The sequence below is a fragment of the Sceloporus occidentalis genome, unplaced genomic scaffold (assembly GCF_023333645.1).
Source record: "Sceloporus occidentalis isolate IW3139 unplaced genomic scaffold, rSceOcc1.0.p SCAF_65, whole genome shotgun sequence".
NCBI classification, from domain to species: domain Eukaryota; kingdom Metazoa; phylum Chordata; class Lepidosauria; order Squamata; family Phrynosomatidae; genus Sceloporus; species Sceloporus occidentalis.
The window spans coordinates 2877383-2887583 of NW_028317045.1; positions in this window are offsets into that span (position 1 = coordinate 2877383).

Consider the following 10201-nt stretch of genomic DNA (forward strand, 5'->3'; position numbering starts at 1 on the left):
TCTGTGTTTTAGATTTTTTTTTAATTTGGAGGGAATTTTGTTCTGAATTACCGCAGCATTTTCTGGAGACACTGAAGGGCCTTGTTCATCTGGGGTCAAAATTTCCCTAAGTAACTTAAACTGAATAGCTACCTTCTTGTACCATGTATTCGTTTTCCTCAAATTGAGGTAAAACTCACATGAACAGGGCCGGCCTTAGGGGTGTGCGACCTGTGCGACCACACAGGGCGCCATGGTAGCAGGGGCGCCTGCCCGGGACTTAACTTAAAACATCGTTGTTAAATAAAGTTTAAAAAAACAAAAAAACGATGCTTTAATCTAAGTCCCGGGCAGGGGCGCCGAGCGGTTGCTCGTGAAGTTCTCAGCAACCGCTCGGCGCCCCTTACTCTCCGTGACTCCGTCGCGGTGCCGGCATCTCATGCTGAGTGCCGGACTATTCCGGCGCTTAACATGAAATGCCGGCACCGCGGCAGAGCGAGAAGACGGACGCCTCCCGCTCTTACTGCAGGACTCCGGCAACAAATTAAGTGAGGGGGGCTGTAGTTTGAAGGGGCAGGGGGGGGGGCTGTAGTTTGAAGGGGAAGAGGGGGGGGCTGTAGTTTGAAGGGGCAGAGGGGGGGTGTAGTTTGAAGGGGCGGGGGGGTGTAGTTTGAAGGGGCAGGGGGGGATAGTTTGAAGGGGCAGAGGGGAGGGGTAGTGTGAAGGGGCAGAGAGGGGGGGTAGTTTGAAGGGGCAGAGGAGGGGGGGTAGTTTGAAGGGGCAGAGGGGGGGTAGTGAGGGGGGCACCAGAGGAGTAGTCCGCACAGGGCGCCACAACGCCTAAGGCCGGCTCTGCACATGAATATACAGTGAAAGAAAACTCAATTTCCACGTGAAAAGGTGTAATAAATGAATAAAAAATACTTCCCCCGGAGGCACTGCGGCTGCCCAAAAAACACTTCTCAGGATGTATGTAAAAGCCAGACAACAAACAATAAGGCGCATGTGCATGGGGGAGAAAAAAACTAAACAACAGTGCAATATTGTTAAATGAAAGTTAAATGAAGTTAATCAGGCCCGTCAAGGGTTCAGTAAAAGTGTCTTTAATAGCTATTTTAAAATCTGTGACGAGTAAGTGCCACAATAATGCAGTATCTTCATATAAAGAAAAAGGAAAAAAGAAATGCACTTACAAATAACTTTGGCACAGCAGCAATGTTATGCAAGCTCGCTCATTTAATAAAAGAGTCCAAAGCGATATCTGTATATGTCCAACGATTCTGTAGTTCTTCTCAACGCGTTTCGCCAATCAGTCTATGGCTTCCTCAGGAGAATCATATAGAAGCTGTGTATGCTTTCATGTGGTATCCGTTTTTATGTGTTTGAAGGCTTCATGGCGCCTTGTTATGAAATATGACGTCCAATGGGAGGGGCTAAGTTGCGTGATGATGATCCAGTCTCCAAAGGGAGGGGATCATCCTCTGCTTCAGTATGTTACAGTACATGTTGGCATTCATGGTTACCTCAATGAACTGTAGCTCCCCAGTCCTGGCAGCAGTCATGCAGGCCCAGACCATAACACTCCCACCACCATGCTTGTCTTTGTGCTCCTCACCTGGTTGCCGCAAAACACACTTGTGACGACATCTGAACCAAATAAATTTATCTTGGTCTCATTGGACCACAGGACATGGTTCCAGTAACCCATGTCCTCAGACTGCTTGTCTTCAGCAAACTGTTTGCGGACGTTCTTGTGCATCATCTTTAGAAGAGGCTTCCTTCTGTGACGACAGCCATGCAGACCAATTTGATGCAGTGTGTGGCGTATGGTCTGAGCACTGACAGGCTGACCCCCCAGTCCTTTAACTTCTGCAGCAATGCTGGCAGCACTCATACGTCTATTTCCCAAAGACAACCTCTGGATATGACGCTGAGCACGTGCACTCAACTTCTTTGGTCGACCATGGCGAGGCCTGTTCTGAGTGGAACCTATCCTGTGAAACCGCTATATGGTCTTGCCCACCATGCTGCAGCTCCACAATCCACAAACCATTTAAAACATGTTTAGCCAAATAAAACTGCACAAGGCTGGAGCATGCTGTGGGTACAAGATGGATTTAAGCTGGCTGACACACACTGGAGGCAGGGCCAGATTAAGAGCATCATGGGCCTGGTGCTGAGGATTTTGGTGGCCATTTTATGGAAATAAATAAAATAGACAGACTCTTTACTCATCGGCATCGATGTGTACTGCATAAAGATGACATTAGTGCTCGGCAGATAATATAGGCTAGAATCTTATGTGATGGTACTGGGAGTAATCAGTACGCTAAAAAAGTTTTGTCCTCTGAAGTGACTACAAATTCAGGAGGGTGTTTTATCTCTGGATAAGTAAAAATTAAATAGTTCTATTCATTCCTGCAGTAAGTAAAGTGCCAGGAAACAGACAACCAAATACACACCAGGACAGGTTCTGCCACAACGACACCCAAACACACACACCAGGACAGACTCTGCCACACCGACACCCAAACACACACACACACACACACACACCAAGACAGGCTCTGCCACACTGACACCCAAACACACACCAGGCCAGGCTCTGTCACACCGACACCCAAACACACACCAGGACAGGCTCTGCCACACCAACACCCAAACACACACACCAGGACAGGCTCTGCCCCACCAACACAGAAACACACACACCAGGACATGCTCTGCCTCACTGAAGCATAAAAAAAATATTTTCTACACTGCTTTCTCATTAACTGCCCCTTTTGTAGGGTGAAGCGCATGCTATTGCATAATCAATTGGCAGACTCCTGGAGATCCCAGCACCCCACCGCAACTGATTACACATTTTACTCTCCACTCCACGCCAGATATACTAGGATAGACGCACTTTATATCTCACACCGTCACCTTTGTATCCCGCCCTCCGCCCTCAATGGCTTCTCAACGACAATCTGCTCGGCTCCCCTCACCATGTGGAGGAGTTCACTGACCCACTACTTTGTAGAAAATAATCTGGGAGATACTCCCATACCGACCCTTTGGGAAGCTCATAAAGCTGTGATTAGAGGCCAGTTCATACAACTGGGCGCTAAATTGAAAATAGATAATCAGGCAACCATGGTCGCACTCTCGCGTCAAATTGCGGAACTAGAACTGCGCCACAAACTCACCCTGGCCCCTACGGTCCTTGATCAGCTGAACCTTTTGAGGAAACAGTTATCCATCCTGCCGGGAGGGAAGTCAGCCCTACGTCCCTTTCTGTCGCTGGATCTCCAAAATCCTGCACGGGAGAGACTTCATCCCCCTTACTACACTATTGGGGGGTACCCCCCACGTTCCCTCAAAGGTTTCTCCATCATCAGATCAAATACTTTATTGAGTCCATTGCCCCGTTGCCCTCCCTGGCCAGGACACTGACACCTCTTGAATCTATATGTGTGGATGGTGGCGCATCCTCCCACCTACTTTCTCGTCTCTACAAAATATACTTGGATGGTCGCTCTTCCGCTAAACCTTCCTACCTGAGTCTCTAGGAGGGCAAGCTGGGTATTTCCCCCGACACGGCCACCTGGGACAAGGCTATCACACTCACACACAGTTGTTCGATCTCCAGTAAACTCCAGGAGTCTGCCTACAAGCTCCTCACCCGTTGGTACAGGGTTCCCGTGGACATACACCGCTTTGCCACCCACGTCTTTCCTGAGTGTTGGAGATGTGGTTCTGCTGCGGGTACTTTCCTCCACTTGTGGTGGGACTGCCCCTTAATCAAACCATTTTGGGATACTGTTCTACGCATAATTTTTTTTGTCGATGACCCTGATGTCTCCTTTGACCCGGCTAGCGTGCTGCTCCACGTGAATGATGTGTCCTTGGGATCCTATAAGCTTAGCCTCACCATACTTCTTCTTACCGCTGCAAAGGCGACAATTCCCAGGTTTTGGAAACAGCCCTGTGCCCCACCAGTTTCGGCATGGTTCGCCCGGGTTAACTTTATCCATCAGATGGAGGAGCTGGTTATGTCTTCTAGGGGTCTAGCACACAAACACGGCCTGAAATGGCTACCTTGGCAATCTTTTATCACGTCCCCGTCATTCCACTCCCTTATCTCTTCAACTCCAAATGTCTGAACCTAAAGGTTTTATTTGCCAGGCCCCCGGGGCTCGCCTTTGATTACCTACGTCAACTCTCTTGGTATAAATGACACCTCCTCGGATTCGGCGCTCAGTACTTACCTATTACACTCCTACACACTCTGATTCCCACATCTCTACCAGACGGGACTCTTGGTCTCATTTATTTGAGTTTCTATGTTTCTTTTATTTTGTTTTCGACTTGTATACTCACGGTTTTTTACTGCTGCTGCAAGGTGTTCAGTCCGTCCAGTTACCAATCTGCCTGATGATGCTAACACTTGTTATCGGATACCCTGGTTCGACTTACTCTGTAACGGCTGACATGCTTTCAGATCCTCAGAGAGTTCTTTGCCATGAGGTGCTATGTTGAACTTCCAGTGACCAGTATGAGAGAGTGTGAGACCAATTTAACACACCTGCTCCCCATTCACACCTGAGACCTTGTAACACTAATGAGTCACATGACACCGGGGAGGGGAAATGGCTAATTGGGCCCAATTTGGAGATTTTCATTAGGGATGTACTCACTTTTGTTGCCAAGGTTTAGACATGGCTGCGTGTTGAGTTATTTTGAGGGGACAGCAAATTATACAGTAATACAGGCTGTACACTAACTACTTTACATTGTAGCAGAGTGTTATTTCGTCAGTGTTGTCGCATGAAAAGATATAATAAAATATTCACAAAAATGTAAGGGGTTTACTCACTTTTTTGAGATACTGTAGATATATTTACATGACTTTATCAGTCTTTCAGGACTTTTCCTTCTACGCGTAGACGTCTAACAACCCGATCAGCCTCTGATTCAGTCTCCATGTTGCAATATAGTACTCCATACGATTCAGTGTTGGAACATTTCTGATTTGGTTCTTTTAGAATGTCTCTTCTATTTCTTCTAATAATCCTACCCTCCTCTGTCTGAATCTTGTAAGATCTAGGTTGCACTTGTTCATCTATGGAACCTTTCTGTGTCCATGTATTGTCCTTGTCCTTAATCCTCACCTTTTCTCCCTTATGCAGCTCAGGTAAAGATTTAACTCTTGAGTCAAAATAGACATTCTGTTTCTCCTGATTCTTTTTAAAGTGCTTAACCTGTGCACCTGTCCTTGTTGCAAGCAGGTCATCCTTCATAGGTAAATTAGTACACAGGCGTCTTCCCATAAGAAGTTGTGCAGGCGAGTAACCACATGCATGTGGCGTACTGCAATATGCTAGCAGTGCTTTATAAAACTCACTTTTGCTCTCTTCAGCTTTCTGCATAAAACCGTGGAAAATATGGGCTTGATGTAGTATGTACAAATTCACATTCTTTGACAAACTGTGTGAATCGTGCATTGGCAAATTGTGGGCCGTTGTCAGTAAACACTTCTTGAGGTATTCCATGTCTAGCAAAGACTGACTTTATGCATCGAATCACATTCTTAGCCGATGTTGATCTCAATCTACATACTTCTGGATACAAGGAATGGTAATCAGTGATAATGATAAAATCTCTGTTGTTACATGCCTTTCTGGAACTGGATGTGGCTGCAGTGGTTCTTTTGCATTACACAGGTGGTACTTTAAGCATGTATCACAGGAGGACACTATATCAGAAATGTCTTGGTTCATTCATGGCCAGAAAATTACTTCTCTTGCTCGTTTCCTGCATTTTTCAATACCTAAATGACCTTCATGGATTTTCTCCAGAATTAGCTTGCAGAGACTGTGAGGACTCACAATCTTACTGCCTTTAAAGATTATTCCATTTATGACAGTCAGTTCAACTTTGCAGTTCCAGTATTCTTGGACTCCAACTATGCGACTCTGCTTGACATCAGGCCATCCGATTTGAATTGCACGTTTAACTCTATCCAAAGTTGAATCTTTCTCTGTTTCTTGACGGATCATCTACATCTGTGCATCTATAATAGGCAAAGCTGCATCTGCTACTTTGTCATCTTGACCATGGACAAGTCATCAGCCATATACATAATTTTTTCCTGGTGTGTATGTTACCTGTAGGGTATAACGTTACAATTTTTATCATCATTGAGTAACTTTGTGAACAATGCTATAAACGGTTTGTGATCAGTATCCATGGTAACCAATTGTCCTGAAATAAACTGATGAAATCTGTTGCATGCAAACAAGATACTAAGAATGTATTTCTCTATCTGAGCATATCTAGTTTCAGCACCAGACATGGAGCATATGCTACTGGTTGCCAGGTGTTATCATGGTCTTGTAGTAAATCTGCTCCTATTCCATTTTGTGATGCATCAGCTGATATTTTAATGGCTTTAGCAGGATCATAAAACCTTAACACCGGTTCATGCGTAAGCACTTCCTTTAAGTGTTGCCATGCTGTTTCCAGTTCCATGCATTCTTCTTTTCTAGTAACCATCTCAGCGGTGCTATTTTCTCTGACTGGTTGGGTATAAACTTTCCCATGTGGTTTACCATACCTAGAAACCTCTGCACATCATTTATGTTTTGTGGTTTCTTCATGTATTTTATTGCCAATATCTTCATGGGATCAGGTCTTTCACCTTGATCACTGATGGTGTCTCCAATGAACGTCAGCTCTTTTAGTCCTAATTTGCATTTGTCTTTGTTTAGCTTAAAGTTGGCTTGTCGAGTAGCTTCTAGAACTTTCCTGAGGTGAGAATCATGTTCTTCCTCAGTAGTTCCCCATATGATAATCATCCATGGATGTGTCCACACTTTCAATGTACTCATATAGCATGTGAATAGATATACTTCTGTGCCAGATGCAATACCAAATGGTAATCTCAGAAATCTGTATCTGGCATATGGTGAGTTGAGCGTACACAACTTTGAACTGTCTTCATCCAACTTCAATTGCCAAAATCCAGAGGAAGCATCTAATTTACTGAAATATTTAGCATTCTCAAATTGCGACATGATCTTTTCACGAGTAGGTAACTTAAAATGTTCTCTTTTTATTGCTTTATTTAAATTGCGAGGATCCAGGCAAATACGTAATTTCCTCTGTTTGTTTCTCATTCTGCAGCAGTGTGTCTACATAGAATTCCTCTATAACATTTCCATCCAGTGTGTGAACTTGCTTTCCTGTACTTTTGTGTGCAAAATAATTAAATTTACCACATTTAATACAGTTCTGTCCATATGCAGGACATTTTTTCTGTTGATGTTCAGTACCACATCTATTAAAAAGCTTGTCAGGAACCACTTTTTCACTGCCTGAACCATGGCTTTTTCTGCTACCACTAGTGGTCACCCTCCGCCCTCTGCCCTCTGGAGCACTCAGAACTCAATTACTGTTATCAGGTGTGCCTTGTTACCTGGATTACCCTGCCTTTATGAACCTGCCCTGCCCTTCAGTCAGGGCCTTTGTATTGAAATTGATGGACCTTCCTGCTGTGGCTCTGCACCTGCACCTGCACCTGCACCTGCACCTGCACCTGCACCTGCACCTGCACCTGCACCTGCACCTGCACCTGCACCTGCACCTGCACCTGCTTTGTGTCCTTCCAAGCGGGCTGTGTGCCTTTCGTACCCTTCCAAGCGGGCCCCCTGCCAAAAGACTTATTACTGGTATTTATTTTGCCATATGTCTGGTTTCTTGCTTTGACTGTATTACCCTTATTTGCTGGTCCTGTTATACATAAAATACACTGCATTACCTGGAATTCTGCTTGTGGTGTCTTTGTTTGCATAATCATGCACCGTGGGTTACATACTGAACCCCAAGTATCCCCTGCGCATGGGCTCCTACCCGACCTGATCACCCGTGTCCTGACAAAGCTTTTGCTGTTTATCTATATTCACTGTTTCCTTTTGTGTTTTGCATCTTTTTATTCTCCATTTTACTTTTTTGCTCACTCCTCAGTTGATCTACAGTGCATGTTTCTGTAACTAACTCTTTAGCCTGTGATTTAACAGTTTCAGCTGCTCTACACAATGCTAAGGCCTTAGCATTTAGACCAGATTTAGGTCTTGCTCTCTAAGCAACCTTTCTCTCAGTCCATTATCTGGTATCAAGTATCAGTACGTTATGGATAGTGGTCTATGTGATGGCAGGTTGAGGCGAAACCAGAAGTAGTCAATGCGCCTCATGGTGTTATGCACCCCAGAGAGAAAAGTGAATTCTCTACTAGTTGTATTTTGTGTCCAGGGGTCTATGAGGTGAAAATGGTGCTTAAAAGAGGCAATATCTGCATGCACATGTAGCATTTGTGTCACGGTCCATGTCCTGCAACGCACCCCTCTTGCACCGCCAATTTATCCTTTACCTCCAGTGTTCGGCGAGATGGTGATTAGCTATTTAGAAAGTTCAGATGGCCCTGGATTCCTGAACGCTGGTAAGGAACTCTGCCACACTAACCGCAGATTAGGGGAAGACTGTGAGAGTCAGTGCAGTCTTCACTCTTTCAGACCATACCGTAACATTGAGAGGTCCTCTCCCCCATAATCATACCCAGAATCTCTTTGTCCTCTCATTCACTAAACCACACCTCTCTTTACTTACTCCCTGTAGTTCAGGTATAGATCAAATAAACAACACATGTAAACAGCGCGTGCATGTATAGATCAACACCCTGCCTGTGTCATCTTTGCCTTTCCACAAATCAATTATACATCTATGATACACACAAACACTTTTACAGTCACTCACTAATTCACATGATCATTTATTCTCTCACTCTTTCACACAAATAATTTACACATATTCATTAATGCATTTTCACAAATTAATTATCTCACTCATTAACACAATTCATCCACACATTAATTCATTTATACGCTCACTCATTCACACAATGCATCTACACATTAATTCATACTCTCACTCATTCAGACAATTCATCCACACATAAATTCATACTCTCACTCATTCACACAATTCATCCACACATTTATTAATTCTCTCACTAATTCACACAATTCATACACACGTTAATTTGTTCTCTCACTCATTCATACAATGCACCCACACATTAATTCATTATTTCTCTCACTCATTCTCACATTTTATTTATTTCAATCAACCCCCTCTCCCCCTTCTTACTATCTACCCCCCTTTTGTAGTTCACTTACCTCGCAGAAGTCCTGCGGTGGGAGTACGAGGCCTCTGTCTCGCTGAGTTGACGAAACGCAGACAGAAGCCTCGCGGAGGAGAGTCGGGGCACCGGGCAGTTGCTGAAAACGTATTCATGATTGACCGCTTGGCGCCCCTCTCTCTCACCTCTGTGTCAATCATCCCTGCAGAAAAAAAAGAAAAAAGAACAGTGTTTCAATTGGGGGGGTCAAATGGCCACTGGTCATTAACTCTTAAAATGTCAGTGTATATTTGATACAAGGTTTATTTATGTATATGGATTTACAGTCCTTTTAACTCGTTAAGCACAAAAGACATCCAGAAAGGATTTGAGATGACACTATTAGGTGATCACTTGCCCTGGCATTCTATTGTTAAATGGACTGGTTACAAGCAACATTTCTGATCTTTCCATAGTTAAATGTAGGGTGGGGTGGGACCACCCACCTACCTTACTTGTCTGGCAACTGGCCCATGATCCTAGTTGAGGGCCCCATGGGGAAACTCCTGGAAATTGGAACTGTTCCATAAAAAACAATAGAGTAGGGAGGTATGCACTCCAGATCTGCCTTGTACGACCTTTCTAGCCATATTCCACTATGATCACAAGCCAGGGGAGCTGCTATCAAAAAAGGGAGGGGTTTAACCACTTAGCATAAATATTTATAATAGAACATGAGGAATTATCTTGCTAACTTCAGACTTCCAGATTGACCATAGAAAACAAGATATCTGTGAGCTGCACATATTGCACTGTTTTAATAAGAGCTGCATGGTTGTATGTAGAATTCATAAAATGAATTAATGCAATTATGCAAAGTGTGAATTTGATGACCTATGCTTTTCAAATATTGACTTGTGAATGAAAAATATGGCAACCTTGCATCTCTTATGGTATATTTAAATGCTGATTGTTCCCCATTGATAAATATACATTTAGACCTCTAGATGTCAGCATGGATCTGGGTTTAAAATAGAAAATTTAAAAAACAATACAATACAA